General features: G+C 45.3%; 1 protein-coding gene across 1 annotated transcript in view; it reads right to left on the bottom strand.

The window, feature by feature from the left end:
* Positions 1–1,108, bottom strand: part of MYO16 (myosin XVI) — a 607,799-nt gene extending 606,691 nt beyond the window's left edge. The window contains exon 1 of the mRNA XM_045481946.1: positions 995–1,108. The gene's annotated coding sequence lies outside the window, so the exon portion shown is untranslated. The remainder of the gene's footprint in view (positions 1–994) is intronic.
* Positions 1,109–21,290: the final 20,182 nt, after the last annotated feature.

Below are 21,290 nucleotides of genomic sequence, written 5' to 3'. Positions count from 1 at the left end.
CGCCTGTTCTCCAGCCTTGCTGCTCAAGGACTCTCCTCTCGCCGGGTCAGAGCCGCTAAGTTTTACTCGGCCCTGCTTAGCAAAAGCCAACCCCTTCTCCTCCAGGGGCGAAATAATTCTACCAGGTGGCAAAGGATGGACACACAATTTACACGTATTGGCTCACTCCCCAAACAGAGAGCTGAGCCGAGCGAGTGGCTCCAGCTTTTCAGTGTGACACAGATACGCCCGGAGAACTTGATGAAGATCACCCCCTTTACCTGTCGGGGGCGTACAAGGCACCGGCCAAACCCAGCACTTGTACCCAGCCGGTGGGTCCGCCCCAGCCCCGGGGAGGTGGGCGGCGCCCGCGGGAGCGGGGGCCGAGAAGAGCCCCGGATGGGTACCACTGCTGCCCCGCCACTTGGCCCGGGCCCTCCCAGACAATGGGGCGGACGCTGTCCGGCGGGGGTCGCGGCCAGGGGTCAGTGGGATCAGTGGGAGAGGCGACGGCCAGGGAGCCCTCCTTCACCCCTACATCTTTGTTCTCTCAAGTAGTGGCCCCTTCTCATCCCCAAAGAGAAGAGGAGGACGGCCCCCTGCTGCCTTCCGGGAAGGAGTGGGGGTCCCCTGGGTGCCCGCGCCGCTGCCCTCACCTCCCGCCGCAACCACAGGCTTCCAGGTCCCTGCAAACTGCCAGTTTCGCCTCCTCTCCTGGGCTACGTCCAGAGTTGGGAGGCTTCCGCGGTCACACACCTCCCCGCGTCCCCTTCCCCGGAAAGGACCGCCAACCTCCTCTCCACGCCCCCCTCTCCACGCCGGCTCTCGGGCCGGGCACCCCGCGACCTCGGCGCGAGCACCCCCGCGCCCTCCCGGAGTCGCCACCGGCGCCGCGGGGCAGGGGTGCCTCTGCGCCCCGCCGGCCTCCAGACCCGGACGAGGCTGCTCGGCCAACCGCCCCGCGGCGGGGACCGCGCCCCGCGCCCCGAGCCCCGCCGCCCCGCCGCCGCCCTACCTGCCGAGAAAGGTCCGCGAGAGACGCGTGCAGCCAGGGGCGCGAACGCGGGATCAGCTCCGGGCGCGGCGCGAACGCGGGGATCCGCTCCGGGCGCGGCGCTGCGCGTGTGCGCCGGGCGCGCGTGCGGCGGGTGCGCGGGGCCCCTGCGCCCAGGGCCGCGGCGCGCTCGGGGCGGGCGCGGTGCGCGCAGCCGGGCCGGCGGGAGGCTGGTCGCGGCCGCTCGGAGCCCGCCTCCGGGACCCGCGGCCGCCCTCGCCCCTCCCAGCGCGCCCAGCCGGCCGCGGGGCTCCGCTCCAGGCCCCGGGGGGGCGCCGCCTGCCCCGCTCCCGCCGCGGCCCCTCGGCTCCCGCCGCCCTCCGCTCCCGCCGGGGTGGTCGCCCGGGGCTCCGGCCGCCCTGCTGCCCACGCTCTCCCGCGCCGAGACCGCGCCTCTCTCCGCTCCTCCGATCCCCCCTCCGGCTTCTCCCTCCCCTCGCTTTGCTGACAGGCTAAGAATGGGGCTCCCGCGTCCAACTTTTCCTTCCCGACTCCAGCAAGAGGACTGGGCGCTGGAGGGGAAGGAGGTGGCCCCGGCGTGGGTCTCCTGCGCCGTGACCCAGAGTTGTGACCTGGGGCGGGCATCCCCCTCCCCACCCCCCCGGACAGTCCGACCAGAACAAAGGCCATCGCGGGGACTGTGGCAGTTGTCAGTAGATGAGATGAGATGATTCAGAGGCCATACGGAGCCTTGAGATTCCCCTGAATTCTCGAAAATAGGAATTTCAGGTGGGACAAGATAATCATGGGCAAGGTCAAGGCTCTCTCTGGGCATCTGGTCTCTGTTATAATTTTCATGACAGAGTAGAAGACGTGCCCACCCACCCCCACCCCCAAATTTTGTTCCTGCTTGGCCCTGTAAACAGTCCGCATTTCGCCAAGAGAACTCTAGGCTGTCTTAATTCTGAAGTTAATGTGGTGCATGTGCCTGCACACAAACACGCGCGCGCGCGCGCACACACACACACACACACACACTATAATATATAGTCGCAAAGGGTCTTGTATATAACACATAACTTTATTCAAATGACTTCATAATCATATTAATTATTCAGAATATTCTTATCTAAAATACGTGATACACGAATATGTAAAAAGTAATGTGGAGTTCAGAAAATTTCCTACTTACGTGGTGTTAGCCCCTGCATGTTCGGGAGTGGATTAAAGGACGATTCTGAGATACTGTCGTGATGTTCACTTAGATTTCATATTTTTCCATGCACTGAGATAAATTTTGTGAATTTAAAGGTGTCTTAAGGATCGATTGAGTTACCCTCTATGCTATGACATGACGTATATGAAGGTGTTTTCCACACATAATGTGACAAGAATGTAGTCCCAACTCAGATTTCATTCTCACAAAAATAATTTACAGAATCAGTGAATTTATGAAAGCAATTCAACCATGGCACTAAGGATAATATGGACTAGTAAGAATGATTCTGAATTAAAAGTAAAATAAATACTTCAGCACATAATGGTTTTCTTGGCATTTTATACACTGGCACCAAGAAATAGCAAATGTGCTGTGAGGAGTATTACCCATTTCCATACTTATTGTGTGGCATTTTATCTGAAACCATTCTGTTTCTCTCTATATTGTTAAGTTTCTTTTTTTTTTTTTTTTTAAGTTTATTTATTTTGAGGGGGGGTGGAGGGACAGAGAGAAAGAATCCCAAGCAGGCTCTCAATGTCAGTGAAAAGCCCAAATCGGGACTCAATCCCAGGAACCGTGAGGTCATGACCCGAGCTGAAACCAAGAGTTGGTCCCTTAACCACTGAGACACCCAGGGGCCCCTATATTGCAAGATTTCTACAGTAGGAGAAACTTGCACAAATTTATCAAAAGTTAGTTCTGGTAGCCAGCACCCAAGACTATAATATCAAACAAGAGATGCCAGTTAATATACTAACGTGGATTCAACAGGACAGTTTATGTTTTATAACACTAAGGTGCTTATCCTTCTCAAATATAGGTTATATATTTGATAAGTGTTTATATCTGTTATATATCTAAGTTTCTATGTTAGTACCTTATAAGAAAAAAGTGTGAGAGAAATATATAAAGAAAACCCATTGATCACAAACAATATCGTATTTGTATTCTAACTATTCCCATCACACTCTGCCTCATCAGTCACCACAGTGGCTTCAAATACACAACTGACTTTGATAAGGTTTTAAAAAATGATTCTGCTATCCAAGCATAAAGGCAATATATTATTAAGAACGTCAATATTGGTTCAGTTCCCGAAGGTAATTTTCCTCTGTAAAGTGAGATACAAATGCTGGTCTGCCGTTGGCGAGCCCTCTGTTTACATGGAGACATCGGATTCTGAAATAGTAATTATTTCTCTCTTGCAGAAACGGGCATGATCCAGCTCGGCAACCCCCTGAGGGACAGGCTAGTAAAAGAAGAATGTCTTAAATAGAAACCCCAGAGAACCTGGCTACGTGCACATCTTGACTTAAAGTTTTTGTCACTTTTCAGAACATCAATTACTCAGTCTCATCCCATGGAAAAGTGTGTGCAGTGACTTCTTTGTACTTTACTACACTCCTAATCTGTCCTCTAATAGACTGTTCTCAAACTGGAAATTTAAGCACAGAAATAATTTGCTAATTCCTAGTAGTTTGGGGCACAGAGACACGCATTCCCAATAAAACAACACGTCCACATTAGTCATGTCCCTACAAACATTGGTAGGAATCAACAAATGGAGAATGTCGTGTGTATTACCTGGAAACAGCGTTTTCTAAGTCACTGCACAGTTACACACTGCAGGGATTACCCTGCTTTACAATTTGTATGAAAGTCTGGTTTCTCTATCTATTTGCTATGGACTGAATGTTTGTGTACTCCCAACATTTGTATGTTGAAATCCTAACCCCAGTGTGATGGCGTTAGAAGGAGGGGGACTTTGGGAGGTGATCAAGTCACGAGATGGAGCCCCCTTCAAGGGGATTGGTGTCCTTATGAGAAGACACAGTGAGCTTGCTTGTCAGCTCTCCGCCCCATGGGGACACAATGAGAAGACAGTCCCCTGCAACCCAGAGGAGGGTCTTCCCCAGGAACCCTCATGCCAGACCCTGATGTCAGACCGCCAGCTTCCATAAGTTTGTGTTGTTGATGAGCCACCCAGCCTGTGGTCATTTGTCATAGCGACCCAAACTAAGACACCATCTTATCCATTATTCGGGGGGGGGGGGTCGCAATCCCCAGCCATAACCATGAACTTCCGTATTTCTTCATGCAGACCTGTCGGTTTTCATGTCGCGTATTTAGAATTTCTGTTTTCAGTGCATAATGTGTCGAATTGTCACGTACTCCTAAGGGACTGACCCCTTTATCATTTGGAAACAATCTGCTTTATCCCTGGGAATATTCCTTGAGGTGAAATTTACTTTTTGTTATACTAATACAGCCCCCCAGCTTTCTTTTGATTAGTGTCAGCGCCATATCTCATTTCATCTTTTCACCTTTAAACTATTTGTAACTTTATATGTAAAGTGTGATCCTGTTGGAGGTGGGCGTCAAGAGGATGTGACCGCCAGTTGACCTGTGAGTTGGCCCCGGGGCGATCAGAGGCCCCCACACCCTCCCCTGTTCTTGGAATGTACGTTCTGTCTTCACGGACGCAGCCGTGTGCAGCATTGTGCTGTTAAGATCATCGGGATGGTCCCCGTGACTGCATGCCAGGTAAGCCTCTATGTAAACTTTAAGATCCTGGTAGGGAGATGGAGAAACCTACTGATTTTGCCACAGCCCAAGACAAGCCTCCAAGGTAAAGTTTCACACATTAAAACTTCTACCTTCCCATCTGGAACAGGCCTCTTCCTTCTGTCTTTCCTTGCCCTCTGGGTATGGGAGCCAGTTCCAGATTTTACCAGAGAGGCTTCTGAGTTTGTAAACCAACAGATTCTTGTAAAAACCATATTATTAGGTCTTGGTTTTTTGTTGTTTTTTTTTTCAATCTAATGTTACAATCTCCGCTTTTTAATCAGACAGTTGGCACAATTCACATTGATCTCAGGTGGACATAAAGTATGAGAATTTTACATCAGGATTCTTCCACATAGTCCGTATATGGACTAAAGTCTCAGGGCACAGGAATAGGGCTATGGCTTAAAGCCTACCTACATCTGATTTGCCCATCCAATTAGGAGGTGTAAAGACAGTAATTTCACTCAGTGTAAATCTCTTGTGGAAAAGTCTATCTGTATAATATGTGCATTGCTACACAAAAGGATCTTTACCTAGAGACATATGCAAATCAGGGGCGCCTGGATAGTTCAGTCAGTTAAGCGACTGACTCTTGATTTCTGCTCAGGTCATGATCTCCCAGTTCATGAGCCCCTGAATTGGGCTCTGGGCTGACAGTGTGGAGCCTGCTTGGGATTCTCTCTCTCTCTCTGCCTCTCCCATGCTCTCTCTCTCTCTCTCTCTCTCTCTCTCAAAATACATTAATTAAAAAAAAAATAAAAGTTAAAAAATGCAAATCAGAAGAGGCCAATTGACATCTACTTTTTTATACCAGACCATCTATCAAATGATATTAAAGCCACAGAGGAGTCTCAATGATATCTTTAAGTTACCCGTCATTTATTCAAGAGATAAATGTGAACAGTGATTAATGAACAAATGCCAGAAAATAACAGCAATTAGCTAATTCTCAAAGTGGAAACATTTATGTAGCTTACCAAGTCCCTTGGTATAGAAATGCCCCTCTCCTCTCTGACGAGTTAAGTCATTTGTTACAGCCACGGGTTCATATTCACCTCCTGTTCAAATAGTCTATGTTTTGCTTAAAATCAAATAATGCCTTGCCATTAAGACATGTTCTTCAAGAAACAAATCCCTAATTAATATTGAACACAAGGGGTTAAAAATCTAGTTTTTTAAAAATTAATGAAAGTTGTTTGTTAAAACATTATCCTGGAAACATACACCTGCTATAACTTTTCTTTTACAAAAAAAATTGTTAAGTTTATTTATTTTTGAGAGAGAGAGAGACAGAGAGCAAGTGGGGAAAAGGCAGAGAGAGAGGGAGACACAGAATCTGAAGCAGGCTCCAGGCTCTGAGTTGTCAGCACAGAGCCCAAGATGGGGCTCAAGCCCACGAACCGTGAGATCATGACCTGAGCCGAAGTCGGACGCTTCACCAACTAAGCCACCCAGGTGCCCCGCATGTACTTTAACTTTGAACTTTTAAACTATGACAGTTTCAATTACGTCCCTCAAAAAAGTATGGATATTTCACGAAAACACAGAATGACGGTCCTGAAAAAGATCTTAAGGGTAAGTTATGTTATTGATGAAGAGACTAAAGTCTGCAATAAGTGAGATGCATTGGCCCCAAATTTATTCAAATATATCAATCTGAAAAGGATCAAGAAAACCCATCACTCAGTTTGTACCTTAATCATGATCTTCGGAAAATCATGAAACATCAATGGCAGAATTTCTGAATTTGCATCTTTTTAATAATTATGTAAGCCCTGCGCTAACTCTAAACGGTCAAAAGGAATCAAGTCAGGTATCTGGTATAACCAATATCTCACTACTAACCAATAAAAGACAGTTTTTGGAGACCACTGTTTTTACAAAGGAAGGTTAGAGGAAGTGTCCACAGGAAGACACTTACTACGTTAGACGCAACAGTGCAGGATAGCCAGTTACTTGCTGGATTTCCACAATCTGCGCACGCAAAAGAGGGCTGAATACGGAAGATGCTCAACCGAGGCAATTACCTGGTCCATCCCCATCTGTTGAAGTGCGAGGATTTTCATTTTTCCTTAGCGTATCCACCCCGTAACTATTATGATGAGAAATGAGAAACATTTAGCTGGCAAAATGACAGAGAAAATGGCATTCCATACTTAGAATCTGTTTTATTTTCCGCTGAATTCCCTCTCGTGGGTATATATTGTTTTGTTTTGTTTTGTTTTGTGTTTTTCCTGGCTACTTTATCAGAGAATAAAAGCAGTTATTTAGACAGAAAAACTAGAATGCTGTTGGGAACAGTGTTCCTGCTGTCCTGTCCGTGAGCACCCACTCTGAATCCTCTCATGTCTGGGGCTGCTGGAGAATGCAACAGTGCACCTTACTACCGCGTGTCCATGCTCCTCTGCGAAAGCTATCCTCACCTATAGGTACTTCATTCCACTTGCCCAGCACGGATTAGCAGAGGCCGTAACCTGTTGAACTTGGGACGGGGCCTGCGGTTTCTGGGTATCAAGGTAGCAAAGATCTTTGCTACGTGCCTGACCGTTCAGTGCTTTCTGGTGACCAGCTCTGCCATCCCCAAAGTACAACTGAGTCGCGATTGGAATGGCTTGTGTTGAGCTCTTGTTCTGACTTGATGGTAGTTTATAATCTTCCCAAGAATCTGATACGAGGGTAGTCCACCTTGCTGTATTCAGATTCGGGTAAGATAATGAACTGACACATTGCCATTCACAATCGTGACGCAAGGTCTTGATGTTTTCCTCTGTGTGAAGAACCCATTCGACCAAAAATGTATATATTGTTTCCTACAAGGAGGCTGTGTAGAAACTTCAGTGGCTCCAAAATGGCGTTGTTGCTTCAGATTCCACTTTTGACAATGACATCGTGGCAAGCCCTGTGTATTTCCCTAATAACAAGTTTTTCAAGGCTTCCAGAATCTTTCTTGCAGTAGATGATATCTGCGTGGCTCTCGGAGAAGGCACGCTCCCTTAAGCCCTGGAAAGGGTACAGCCCACGACCACAGAACCATTCTGTTGCTCCAATTCATGGAAATTATTTAAATATTTGGGAGCCTGGTTGTTCAAATCTTCACCTTTATTTGCCAGGCTGTGAAACAAATGGCTTTTGTAATCATTTAAGTAAAAGGTATGTCTGGGGGGGCGCCTGGATGGCTCAGTCGGTTAGGTGTCGAACTTTGGCTCAGGTCATGATCTCATGGTTCATGAATTGGAGCCCCACATCGGGCTCTGTGCTGACAGCTCAGAGCCTGAAACCTGCTTCCGATTCATGTCTCCCTCTCTCTCTCTCTGTCCCTCCCCTGCTCGCGCTCTGTCTCTGTATCTCAAAAATAAATAAACATTAAAAAAGGAAAGAAAGAAAAGGTATGTCCAATTAGGACAAGAAAATAAGAAGATGGGGACTGAGTTTCCCATTTCTGTCATAACCAACAACTTGGTTGTAACTAACATATTACCGTACCTTCCACCTTCAACCTAATGTCAAATATAAACATTCCGTAAAATCACACACACAAAAATCCATAGGGCGCATAACCTGGATGATGTTTCCTCTGACAGTTGGTGGAAATCCTTGACTTATAACAGTGTTGTAGACACCCAAGGCTCATCCACAATGCCCATTCCCCCATTCTGAAGATGAGCAACCAGAGGACCACAGCACTGTGGTCTTGCCAAGCACAGAGGATTGGCCTCTAGGAACTGTCTGAATGTCCCTGGCTACTAGTTCTGTCATCTGGTTTGGTTTCCAGTGATTATTTTTTCTTACTATTATGGGACACATTTTCGTATTTCTTTGCATGCCTGGTTATTTTTGATTGCATGCAATTTTCCTTTTTGGTTGCTGGATAGTTTGTATTCTTACAAATATTCTTGAACTTAGTTCTGTGATATGGTTACGTTACTTGAAAACTGTTGGGTCCTTTCGGATGTTACTTTCAAGCTGTCATTTTGGACACAAGACAAAAGAAAGGTTCAGTCTAGGTCTGACTGTCCCCTGCATCTGAGCTGTGTGAGTATCTACGTGAAGTTCTCCACCTCGTGCTCCTCAAATTAAAGGGTTTCCCACTGTGACTATTGGAAATAGAAATTATTCCTTGCCCAGTGTGAGCTCCATTGATTGCCCCCTATAATTTTTTGAGTAGTTACTTTCCAGCCTCCGGCATTTTCTTCATGTGTGAACAGATCAATATCATGTGAATAACTGAGGAGGGCCACCTACGGATTTCTGGGGTCCTCTCACCTCTGGCGTGCAGTCTGTGAACTTCAGTCAACGTGGTGTCCTCAGACTCTCAGCCTGTTTCCTCGGCACAGGAAACGACAGGGCTCCACCTGGGTTCCCCTTCTTGCACCCGACATCTTCTCAGGGCAGTAAGCTCAGTGGTCACTGTCCTTTATTGTAATCTTGAAAAGTATTATTCGCGCATTCATGTCTTTTGTCTTACTGTTTAGTTGTTTTAGGCTGGAGGGTAAATTTGGCTTGTATGAGTCCTTCCTGGTCAGAAGTAGAAATCTCTGCTTATGTGTTGTCAGACCTCTCGGAAGAATTTTCTTGAACAATCAGTACCTGTGGTGAAGGGAAATGAAGAAAATCAGTTTAGGGAAATGAAGGAAATCGATTCAAATATAAAAACTTCTAAAAATGCAAACTAACCGAAAACCTCACTTGTCTGTATATTTCATACATTTTGAATGAACCAGCTGAAAAATAAAATACCTCCAGTGTACCTCAAAGCAAAATACCCAGAACAAATTATAAGAATTCCAGCAATTGGACTGACAGCTCGGAGCCTGGAGCCTGCTTTGGATTCTGGGTCTCCCTCTCTCTCTGCCCCTCCCCCTCCCCCCCCCTCAAAAATAAATAAACATTAAAAAAAAGATTCCAGCAATTATCCTGTCATTGTAATCCAAATTTTAGTTCAAGTTCTTCTAACAATTAATATTCCTACTCCATAGTAGACAGTCTTGGGGCACCTGCGTGCATTGGTTGAGCATCTGACTCCTGATTTCAGCTCAGGTCATGATCTCCACGGTTCGTGAGATCGAGCCCCAAGTCGGGCTCCGCGCTGACTTGGGTTTCCCTCTCTCTCCCTCTCTCTCTGACTCTCCCCCATTCTCAAGCATGCCCACACACACTCTCTCTCTCTCTCTCTCTCTCAAAATAAGTAAATAAACATTTAAAAAAAATAGTAGACAATCTTTCACCAGTCTTTTCAAAGAGGATACTGTGCTGTCAGTGAGTAAGAGATAAAGGCACATTCAGATTCTCTGAACCCTGAGTTGCCCTGAGATACAGGATTTGTGAGGTTCCCATTCTCCCCTAAACTGTTAAGAATTTGGTTTCTCCAGAAAAGTACTGGGGGCTACTTTTCAGGCTTCCTAGCCAAGTGAACATGTCCTACCATGTCAATCTCACTCTCGTCTTTTCTTCTTAAATGTACCCATTCTCTGCTGAAGGAGGTGAGCACGGGATGCCCTGGGAGCTGGCTCCGGGCACTTGGAATGTCCAGTCCTCTCTTCTGTCCTTGGAACATACACGGCGGTCACCATTCCTACAGGAGGAGAGGAGCCATTTTCTAGGACAAGCGTTGAGAGAGTAATGCGTTGCTGAGATCACAGGGGTGGGTACGCGATTGAACCCTGTTAAAGCCTCTCTCTGGAGGGCTGGTGCAGAAATCTTCTTGTGTTGCGTCTACCCCAAAACAAGCCTCCTATCAGTTCCCTGGCCCCTTATGCCTGCCACCACCAATCTGGTGGGGGGGTGGGGGGGTAGGGGGGTGGGTTCTGCTTCTTTCTTTGGTCCCTATTACCCTTCTGTAAATGGCAGCCCAGTTTCAAATTTCACCCTCCCTACCCTGAGGTTGCAAACCAACATTAACATGCATTAGTTACCATGGAGACACTAATGTCATTTGTATATGCACAACTTCTTGTCGAAAAGATGACTTTTACAGACAACTTCAGACATGACCTCGTGGCTACTGAGACCACGTATGCGGTGTGAAATTTACTTGTAAATCTAGGAGTTGTTATGAAAGGGTTTACAATCTTATAAACATAACATTGACCTGGAAACATTTATTTTCTTAAATTTGAGCCTAGCGGACACACAGCGTTACGTTAGTGCAGGTGTACAACTTAGTGATTTTGACAAGTTTATACGTTACGCCACATTTATCACAAGTCCGTCCGGAAACATTTTTCCTTTTAAAATATTCTTACTTTAGAGCACAATTTTATAATTTAAATATATTTCCCCATTAATGTATAATTACGCATTATGTTTTCTTCTCATTCCTTTTGGATTCGAGCAATCGGCAGAAGGCAAAGATCAGTGGTACTAAAAGCCCCTGGGGTAAAGAAGATGTGTTTCTGCTAAATTCTCTTATTAAGCGAATGTTCGGCATTGCTACATGAGTGCAATTTACATTAAAACTATTTCAGGGACATCAAAGGGTCTAACACTCAGATACGTTTCACTTTATCAAACAAAGGGCAGATTGCTTTCCTAGAGTGAGCTTCAAGCTTGTTGACCTGTGACCCCATGGATGTGTTTATCATGTGAGCTCTGCAGTCCAGATTCATCACATAAAGCCACACGCCAGCTCCCTTCCTCCCGGGGCCCTCGTTCTGTCCTGCTTACTCGTCTCGTGGGTCTTACTGCCTCAGGCTTAGCCCCTTCCAGGCTTTCTGGTCACACAGACTCTGATTCCAGCTTAATTACTCCCTCTGTTACCCCTCTCTGTTCAGATAGACTTTTTATACACTGACCTAAAATGGGATGCATTTCCTGAACCAAGACCCTGAGCCTTGTTTTCATTCCTAGTAACACTTTCTTCCCAGAGCAGCACCATCATGCTGAAGTGGATTCTGTCTCCACTTTTTTTTTTAAGCTTATTTATTTATTTTGAGAGAGACAGAGACAGTGTGAGTGGAGGAGGGACAGAGACAGAGAGAGAATCCGAAGCAGGCTCTGTGCTGTCAGCGCAGAGCTGTTGGGGGGTTCGAACCCACAAATGGTGAGATCATGACCTGAGCTGAAACTAAAAGTCAAGACATTTAACCAACTGAGCCCCCCCCCCCACCCCCAGGCAACCAGATTCTGTCTCCAACTTCATGAAGTCTGCTTAAGCTATAACTCTGTGGTTCATTCTGTTCTGACACTGGTATTTTACCTGTTGTTGCTAATCTACACAGGACAGCAAGATTCTCTGCCATTTCTCATTAGTGTTATCTACCTGTTTTGAAAGATCTGATTAAATGACCAGGATAAGTGATCATGAAACCTTATTACAATTCCAACAGTTCTTAATATTTTATTATTGCAATAAACAGTTTCAAGCAGCTGAATCCGACAGACCTAGGGATTTATGTAATTGCTATGGTAGGCACTTCAAGCTAATCAGACAAGCTAAGACGTTCATTTAAACTGTTGTAGTTAACATTATTTTCTAGTAGCCACAGCAGCTTTCAGTTTCTTCTTGTGTTTTTTTTTAATCTTACACTTATAACTTAGTCCAATAGAATATATTCTTTGCGATCATTACCATCTTATATATTTTTTAAACATTTTTCATGTTTGTTCATTTTTGAGAGAGAGAGAGAGACAGCATGAGCAGGGGAGGGGCAGAGAGAGAGGGAGACACAGAATCCGAAGCAGGTTCCAGGTTCCGAGCTGTCAGCACAGAGCCCGACACAGGGCTCAAACCCATGAACTGCGAGATCATGACCTGAGCCACCAAGTCACCCTACCATCTTATAGTTTAATTTTTTTCTTCTACGGGAAACCTGGGCGGCTTAGTCAGTTAAGCATCTGACTTCAGCTTGGGTCATGATCCCACGGTTCGTGAGTTCAAGCCCCTCCTCTGCTGGCACTCTGTATCTCTCTCTCTCTCAAAAATAAATAAACGTTTGGGGCACCTGGGTGGCGCAGTCGGTTAAGCGTCCGACTTCAGCCAGGTCACGATCTCGCGGTCCGTGAGTTCGAGCCCCGCGTCGGGCTCTGGGCTGATGGCTCAGAGCCTGGAGCCTGTTTCCGATTCTGTGTCTCCCTCTCTCTCTGCCCCTCCCCCGTTCATGCTCTGTCTCTCTCTGTCCCAAAAATAAATAAACGTTGAAAAAAAAAATTTTTTTTAATAAATAAATAAATAAATAAATAAATAAACGTTAAATATTTTTCTTCTAGAAACATTTTTGATACTTACTCTTAGATATCTTGAGTTCTCCTGTCCCTATCCCATCTCCACCATGATCTTGGGTCTTAGATGACCTTACAAGTTCATCCATGAGAGTCTATCCAATCTTCCAGATCCTCCAAACACCTATCAGACAAGGCATTTAAAATTACTCTTCCTGCGCTCTGTGGTCAGGTCAGAACTGTAAGAAACTGTGGAATCTGAGATGGTAAAAATGGAATGAATGCGGGGAAGTAACAGCATGCTTGCTTGGGACATGAATGGGAAGCAAAAGCACCTGGTGGAGGAGAGGCCATCCTGGGAGGTGGTTTAAGGGGGGTCAGGGAACCTGCAGGGAAGGGCCCTGTTAGAAAAGCTGCCCAGAAGGAAAAGTAAAGGGACACAGAAGAGCTGTCTCAGAGTCAGCAGCCAGCTCACCTTCTGGGTTCTGCCGTCTTTCTTCTCATTCAACCCTGAAAACAAGCAAGCAGGTTCACTGTCCTGCTGCTTGTAACTAGGATACCGTCTTAGGTAAGAGCATCGTCCTCCTATTAAAACAACAACAACAACAACAACAACAACAACAACAACACTCTGGGGACACCTGGATGGCTCAGTCCATTGAGCGTTCGACTTCAGCTCAGGTCATGATCTCCGGGTCTGTGAGTTCGGGCCCCACATCCAGCTCTGTGCTGACAGCTCAGAGCCTGGAACCTGCTTGGGATTCTGTGTCTCCTTCTCTCCGCCCCTCCCCCACTTGCACTCTGTCTCTCTCTTTCTCTGCCTCTCTCTCTCTCTCTCTCTGTCTTTCAAAAATAAAAATAAACATTAAAAAAAATAAACTCTTACTTTCATGCTAGCTGCCATTTCTTAGCAACAAACTCTTTTCTTCCAAAAATAGAAAGAACACATTTAACAACAGAAATGTTGGAGAGACTGGGAACTAACATAAGACCAGGAAATTCCCTGCTAATGGGCAGAAGTAAAGATACAATGTCTCTTCCACTTGCTACAAAGTCCTGAGGTACCCTGCAGGGGAAGTACAATACACAAGGTGCCCCTGGAAGATGGGAGAGAGCCCAGAAAAGGCTGGAAATCCCAAAGCCTTGTTTCTGATTCTATAAGGTTTCCGTTCATTCATAATAAGGAGTTTGTGGCAGATGGAGGTTCCTCCTGAAAGCATTTCATATCCACTTGGCTCTCAGAAAACCATCCCCCACCTTGGGGCCGATGTGCTGGAGGCCTGATGGGGTCTCAACCAAGGTCAGGCCCCTCTGGTACCTGTGCTCCTACCTTAACCAGAGGTGCCAGTGTGCAACCGAGACCCCATTTGTCCCAGTGTGAGAACCTCTGTCATCAGGCATTTTTGCTTTGTTTCAAATCCATGGTGTACCTGCCATCACCTCTAGGCATTTCAGGAATATCTTTGTACTAGACTACGCTTGCCAGAGAAAATGAGGCATTGCTTCAAACAAACCTCTAGAGACCGAAGGGGTTTGTTTTAGCCACTAGATTTTCATGTGGTTATTCTTTATTCCTATTTTATTAGAAAATTGCTAAGAGTAAAAGGAAAAACATTATTATTGATCTCTGAAAACACAATGTTCACAACTTGACTTTTAGCAATTACATCTCATGGGTTTTGTTTAAATGGTTTTTTTTAATTTGTTTTTAATGTTTATTTATTTTTGAGAGAGAGACAGAGACAGAGACAGAGCCTGAGTGGAGAAGGGGCAGAGAAAGGGAATCACAGAATCCGAAGCAGACTCCAGGCTCTGACGCACAGAGCCCGACGTGGGGCTTGAACTCATGAATGTTGAGATCATGACCTGAGCCGAAGTCAGACGCTTAACCGACTGAGCCACCCAGGCACCCCTCTATCTTGTGTTTTTAATAATACCAAGTACAATCATGATATGTGATTATTACATTACTCAACATTCTCCATTTGCTTCCACCATAAAATGTATTTCAAAACCTACATAATATGCGTATCTATAATGCAGATACATAGTGCACATCTATTGCAAACATAACTTGCTTATGAATGATATTCTGATATATCTATTTAGTTATTTTTATTTTTTCTTCTGTTTCTGAAAGGACGTAAGATCGCTTATAAGGAGAAAGAGTATAAAGTAGGAAGAGATGCACAGGATTAAAGAGATGCACAAAAAAAGGCAAAAGAGAAATTGAGGCAAAACCATAAAATGAGAGAAGGAATTGGCACACAGCACTGTCATCCAGAATGGCATCTATAATAAATAAGAGATTAATAATATTGTGAGCATGAGTGGCCACTAGAACTGGACCTTACAGTTGTTCCACCGTAAGCCATAAAAATGCGTGTATATATAATTATAAGTTAAGATAAATAAGTGAATGTATATATTATATATAATATAATATAATATAATATAATATAATATAATCAATTATTATATGTGACATAATATAATATAATATAATCAACTATTATATTATATTATATTATATTATATCATATTATATAAAAGTGAATGCATATATAACATTAATATATAATAGAATACTGAAGACATGTATAATATTAATATAATATAATAATGCATATATAATATAATGCATATATAATATAATATAATACAATATAATTTATGAATGTATATATAATACAACATAATACAATAAAAGTGAATGTATATATACTCTCTGTTAACATTTGCATTTTTCACGTGTACTGCTTGTTGTGGAGAAGCCACACATTCTTGTTATTTTGGCCTGGGAAAATACCTTCCAAGGGGGCATTTTATTTAGAGACACACATAACAGAGCAGTCTAGGAGGTAGGGTTTGGAGAATGATTGTAGCTAATTTTACCTGTTACCTAACACAGTTTTAGAAAGCGTCAAGCATTTCAAGGTTGGAAACTCAAAAGTAACAATTTCCATTACTAGATAGCCTACAAATCACTTTTATATACAACAGGTCTTTTCATCTTACCTGGAAAAGTAGGGTTATTGTCGGTCCCATGTGATGTGTGAGATTGCTAGCTTGCAGCTGGTGAACGATTGGCCTGACTGGATGAAGGAAAGATCGAGAGACTTCAGCTCCCACAATGTACCAGCTTCACGTTTACCACTCGTGAATTTGAGGCATAAACTTTTATTCTAAACTTATCGCTTCCATTTTTCATTTACATTAGAAAGGTTTTCTTCTGAATTTTGGTCTTCTCAATGCATCGAGAAGAATTTCAGGAGCACATGAGCTCAAGAAATTCTCAAGTGTGGAAAGCAAGGAGTCTCCTGTCTCCCAAGGTGATTTAAAAAACTCTTTCTCCCAGCCTGCCTGTGAATCACCCAGGAATCTTGTTAAAATACAGATTCAGATTCAGGAGATGGCAAGGCCTGGCTGACATCGTGGAATTTTCCAACATGCCGTGTGGATCTCTGGAGCTCCCTCACTCTTGGCTCATGTAGGCTCTTTTCCATTTACAATTTTCTTTTAACTATGTACTTATTTCCTTATTGTTTTTTGAGACAGTGCACAGGCGATTGTGCAGGGGAAGGGCAGAAAGAAGGGGAGAGAGAATCCCAAGCAGGCTCTGAGCTATGAGCCCACAGCCCCATGCTGAGTTTGATCTCACCAACCGTGAGATCATGACCCCAGCCAAAATCAAGAGTCCGAGGTTTAACCGGCTGAGCCACCCAGATGCCCCTCCATTTACAGATCGTAGGATAGCGTGTCTCCTTTGAGAATTTCCCAGCAACTTCCTTTAATGTGTAAGCTTTGAATTGTTGTTATTGATCTTTTTTTTACCAATGAAATGGATCTTTCAAGGAGGTCAACGGGTGCTCAAAACCATTCGGCTGGCTAGAGAAGTAGTTTTAAAGGTCTGGTTTTCTGATCCCAAAGTTCTCTCCACCCTGTCACCACCCCCGCAGAGGAAGTACTGTGACACTCCCGTGGGAGGTGATGCGGGCCGCAGTGGGTTGGCAAATGCAGGGGTGGGCGGTCAGATCGGGCTGGCTGGGGAGACCCAGCGTCTCTACTGCAGGAGGCTCTGTTCATCCCCTTACAAGACACCCCTGTCACACTCCCCACGTGCCAGGTGCTGCTTTCCAGATCATGCTCTCCCCTGGTACTTCGGGTTCCACCTGTGCTGAATCTACCCAATTGGCCCTTCTGTGCCCACTTCAGTCTTGGCCCAGGCCGATGCTTCCCCTGGTCACTTCTCTCTGCCCTGACTCTTCATTTAGCTTTTTTTCAACCCCATCACTTCCCTCGCTGCCCCTTAGTGATCATCACGGTCTTTCCTAGTCTCTAATTCAGCTTTGCCTCCCTTCTCTCTATTAAAGCTACAGAAGAAGAGAGTTTCCTGTATGATTAGCAAAGTGGTTGGAAATACATTCTTAGGTGCTTAGTTTTTCTTGCGGGAAAATGCAATACATCAGGGTTGATTTTCTAGGTTTTTGCTCTTTAATCTCCTATTTTGAGTTTTACCTCCTCTGTGATTTTCTTAGAAGATTGCCTTCATCACGGTCAGGAGAATACATTGCATTTGGCTGACTGATCTCAGCTGCGAGCTGTACCTCAGGGTCCCATCCCCACACTGCACGGCCCATAAATGTTGAATGATGGAAATGATGCCTGCAGTATCATTTCATGGTAAGTGCACAAGGTGTGACTGGCAACTGCCCGTAAGAGAAACACTATAAATTCCAGTGAAAAAACTACAATGATATACAACGACGGCAAGGTGACACCTGCATCCAGTGAGGCTCTCATGGAAACCCTGTGAACCTGGTGAGAGCCTCGTGATGTCCGTGGCTCATGTAATTAAAGGAATACAGCTTGCAGATGAGGTCTGTCATCACTGAAGGAGATTTAGAAAGGAACGCTACAGGGGCGCCTGGGTGGCTCAGTCGGTTGAGCGTCAGACTTCAGGTCAGGTCATGATCTTGTGGTCTGGTCCGTGAGTTTAAGCCCCACATCAGGCTCTGTGCTGACAGCTCAGAGCCTAGGGTCTGCGTTGGGTTCTGTCTCTCTTTCTGTCTCTGCACCCCCCCTCCCTCTCTCTCTCCCTGTCTCAAAATAAATAAACATTAAAAAAAATTAAAAAAAAGATGGGGTGCCTGGGTGGCTCAGTCAGTTGAGCATCCGACTTTGGCTCAGGTCATGATCTCGCAGTTGGTGGGTTCGAGCCCCGCGTCGGGCTCTGTGCTGACAGCTCAGAGGCTGGATCCTGTTTCAGATTCTATGTCTCCCTCTCTCTCTGCCCCTGCCCTGCTCATGCTGCTTCTCTCTGTGTGTCAAAAATAAATAAACATTAAATTTTTTAAAAAAAATTTAAAAAAAGAGAAAGGAATGCCGCATACTGCCGAACTGTCTTTTCTTCCCCCAGTTCATCCAATTAGTTAGCATAACAGACACTGAGGATACAAAAAAGGATAGTATAATTCCTTGTCCAAAATAACCTTAACAGAATAATTTTATTAAAAGAAAGATCAACTATATCCATTTTATATACGCACTGTGGATATGTGACTGCATGTATGTAAATATGCATACGGGCACTGCGGATATGTGACTGCATATATGTAAATATGCATACGGGCACTGCGGATATGTGACTGCATATATGTATATATGCATACGGGCACCGCGGATATGTGACTGCATATATGTAAATATGCATACAGGCACTGTGGATATGTGACTGCATATATGTATATATGCATACGCGCACTGTGGATATGTGACTGCATATATGTATATATGCATATGTGTGTACATATATACACATGCATACATATGCGCATATAGGTAGCAGAGTAACTATATATATACATGCATACTTACATACACATATGTGAGTTTTAAAATACAGGTGTTGCTATTATTCAGGCATCGTGTGGCCAATAGGTCCGGAGATGACTCATTGAAGAGATGGGTTATTATACTCTCAGAGCCCAGGAGGAGGGGGCGTACCAGGCCGTGCAATGCACACAGGGCCCCATGGGGAAGCACCAGGGTCGGCCAGAAGGCAGAAGCAATGAGGGGAAAACATGGGCTGGCGCCTGTATTGTGATTCCTGCCGGAAGGAGCAGAATGGGCAGGGTAAGGAGATTTAGGACCCGCTGGTGCGAATAATCCCCCTGTGCTCTGGAGTAGAAGAGAACTAGGCTGAATTATGGGTGGGTTCCAAAACAGGTTGAGCCTATGGATTTGTCAGGCAACCACTGTTTTTATCTACTGATACACAGCCAGTTACTCCAAACTGGCAGCTTGAAACAACAGACACGGGTCGTCTCAGTTTCTGTGGGAGCCCCGGTGGCTTAGTCGGGTGGTTCTGACTCCTGTTCACTCAGAATGTCAGCCGAATTCCAGGCATCACCACGGTCCTTTGGGAAGGATTACTTCCAGCTCGCTCACGTGGACATCTCCACAGAGCTCTCTCCTGGGTTCTCCCGAGACAGAGGGAGGGAGGGGGAGAGAGAGACAGAGCGAGCGCTGAGGACAGAAGCCACAGCCCTTTTGTCATGAAATCCTGGAAATGACATCACAGGCAAGGCAGTACGTCCAGCCCGCACGCAACAGGAGGGCCTCACACAGGGGCCAGGGGGTGGGGAACGTGGGCCGCCTCGGAGACCACAGACCACACCACGAAGTCAGGGGGCATGAAGGAAACTATGAGTCCTCACGCTAGCCCTTAAACCTTACACATCTGCAGGCTCAGACACTGAAGGACGCATAACAGATGGAAAAAATAGAACAGTTCACGGACAGCTTGTTAGTGGCCTAAATATGCAAAGAACTCTTAAAAATGAAAAAGAAAATAATTAAATTCAACAGCTGAGCTCCCAGGAGACAGAAGGGCAGTTCAGAAAAGAAGAAATGCATATTTCCACCAAACATATGGGGGGAAAATATTCAAGCATCGCCGCAGTTAAAGAAACACCAGTTGGGGAGCCTGGGTGGCTCAGTTGGTCAAGCGTCTGACTTCGGCTCAGGTCATGATCTCGCGGTTTGTGGGTTCGAGCCCCGCATCGGGCTCTGTGCTGACAGCTTGGAGCCTGGAGCCTGCTTCGCATTCTGTATCTCCCTCTCTCCCTGCCCCTCCCCTCTCATGCTGTCTCTCTCTCAAAAATAAACAAACATTAAAAAAACAACAACAGGCAAACAAAAAAGGAACACCAATTAGAAAGAGATTATGCTTTCAAATATCAGAGACGTAGAAATTAAATCGAATTAGAACATCCAGAAGACAGGTTTCTTCACGTAGGCTCCTAGTGGAGGTACAAAGCGGTATAACTTTTCTAGAAAGCAGGCTGCCAACAAGTGTGTGTTCATACATTTTATATAGAAATTCTCGTTCTCGGTGTCTAGAATAAGAAGACACAAAATGTAGATGCAGATTTAGCCACAAAGATGTTTATCATAGAGTTACTTGTATTGGCAAAAGAAAAAAAAAAGTGGATGCAGTTTAAACATTCGACATTGGAAGAGTTATGTAAATGGAAAAACCACCCCCTCTGCTAAATGAGAAGGGAAAATGGAATGATTCTCTTCTAAGTCAGAGAATGTTCAAAGAAAGTGGCTCAGCTCAGCTCAGCAGCAAAGGCACTGCCACACGATGAAATGTGTCCCGAAATAAAAAGAAGAAACTCAGGTTTGCTCTGGAGAGAAAAGGGGCAGAAATGGAGGAGAGGGGGAAGGAAGAGAAATTTGCCAAGAAATTAAGTATCAACTGAAAATTCCTCAACCGAGACATGTCTGAAGAACAATGATGTCTTCAGGGAGCATCAGGGTGTCTTCACTGCAGCAAGGGGACCCCCCACTCCCCCCCCCCAAATCTTCGGTCACACACACACAAACGCCTTCTGCGATGTTTCTATTAAGGAGAATACCTGGAATTCATATTTGGGTCAATGTGGTGCCGACAAGGAGACCTTAGGAGAGACAGTGCGGAGATTGCAGAGAGAAAATAATTGAATGGAAGCCTGCACATAGAGTCGGGATTAATGGTGAGAAAATGACACCGCTCGTCATTTACAGAAATCCCGCTGAGGGCAGTGAACTTTCTACCATAGATATATGGGGATGCGGAGCCAATCTTACCTACAGCTCAGAAAGTAGGGTGACCCCAATTGTTACTTCCATCACCCAAATCATAGAATTCTATGCAGCCCTCATCAACGAAGCTTTAGAAGAAAGCGTGATGGCAGACGAGGGCGTCTGAGCCTTGTCGTTCCGCGGATAAGCAAGTGCGGAATAGCAAAGCTGGTGTTTAATTTCGTAACGTACACGTTGTGACACGTGGAAATGGCGTGTCTAAAACACGTCAATAGGCCTACG

Source organism: Leopardus geoffroyi, chromosome A1, assembly GCF_018350155.1.
Source record: "Leopardus geoffroyi isolate Oge1 chromosome A1, O.geoffroyi_Oge1_pat1.0, whole genome shotgun sequence".
In the NCBI taxonomy this organism is placed as follows: Eukaryota; Metazoa; Chordata; class Mammalia; order Carnivora; family Felidae; genus Leopardus; species Leopardus geoffroyi.
The sequence above is the reverse complement of the archived record's forward strand: the minus strand, read 5'-3'. Positions and strand labels throughout refer to the sequence as shown.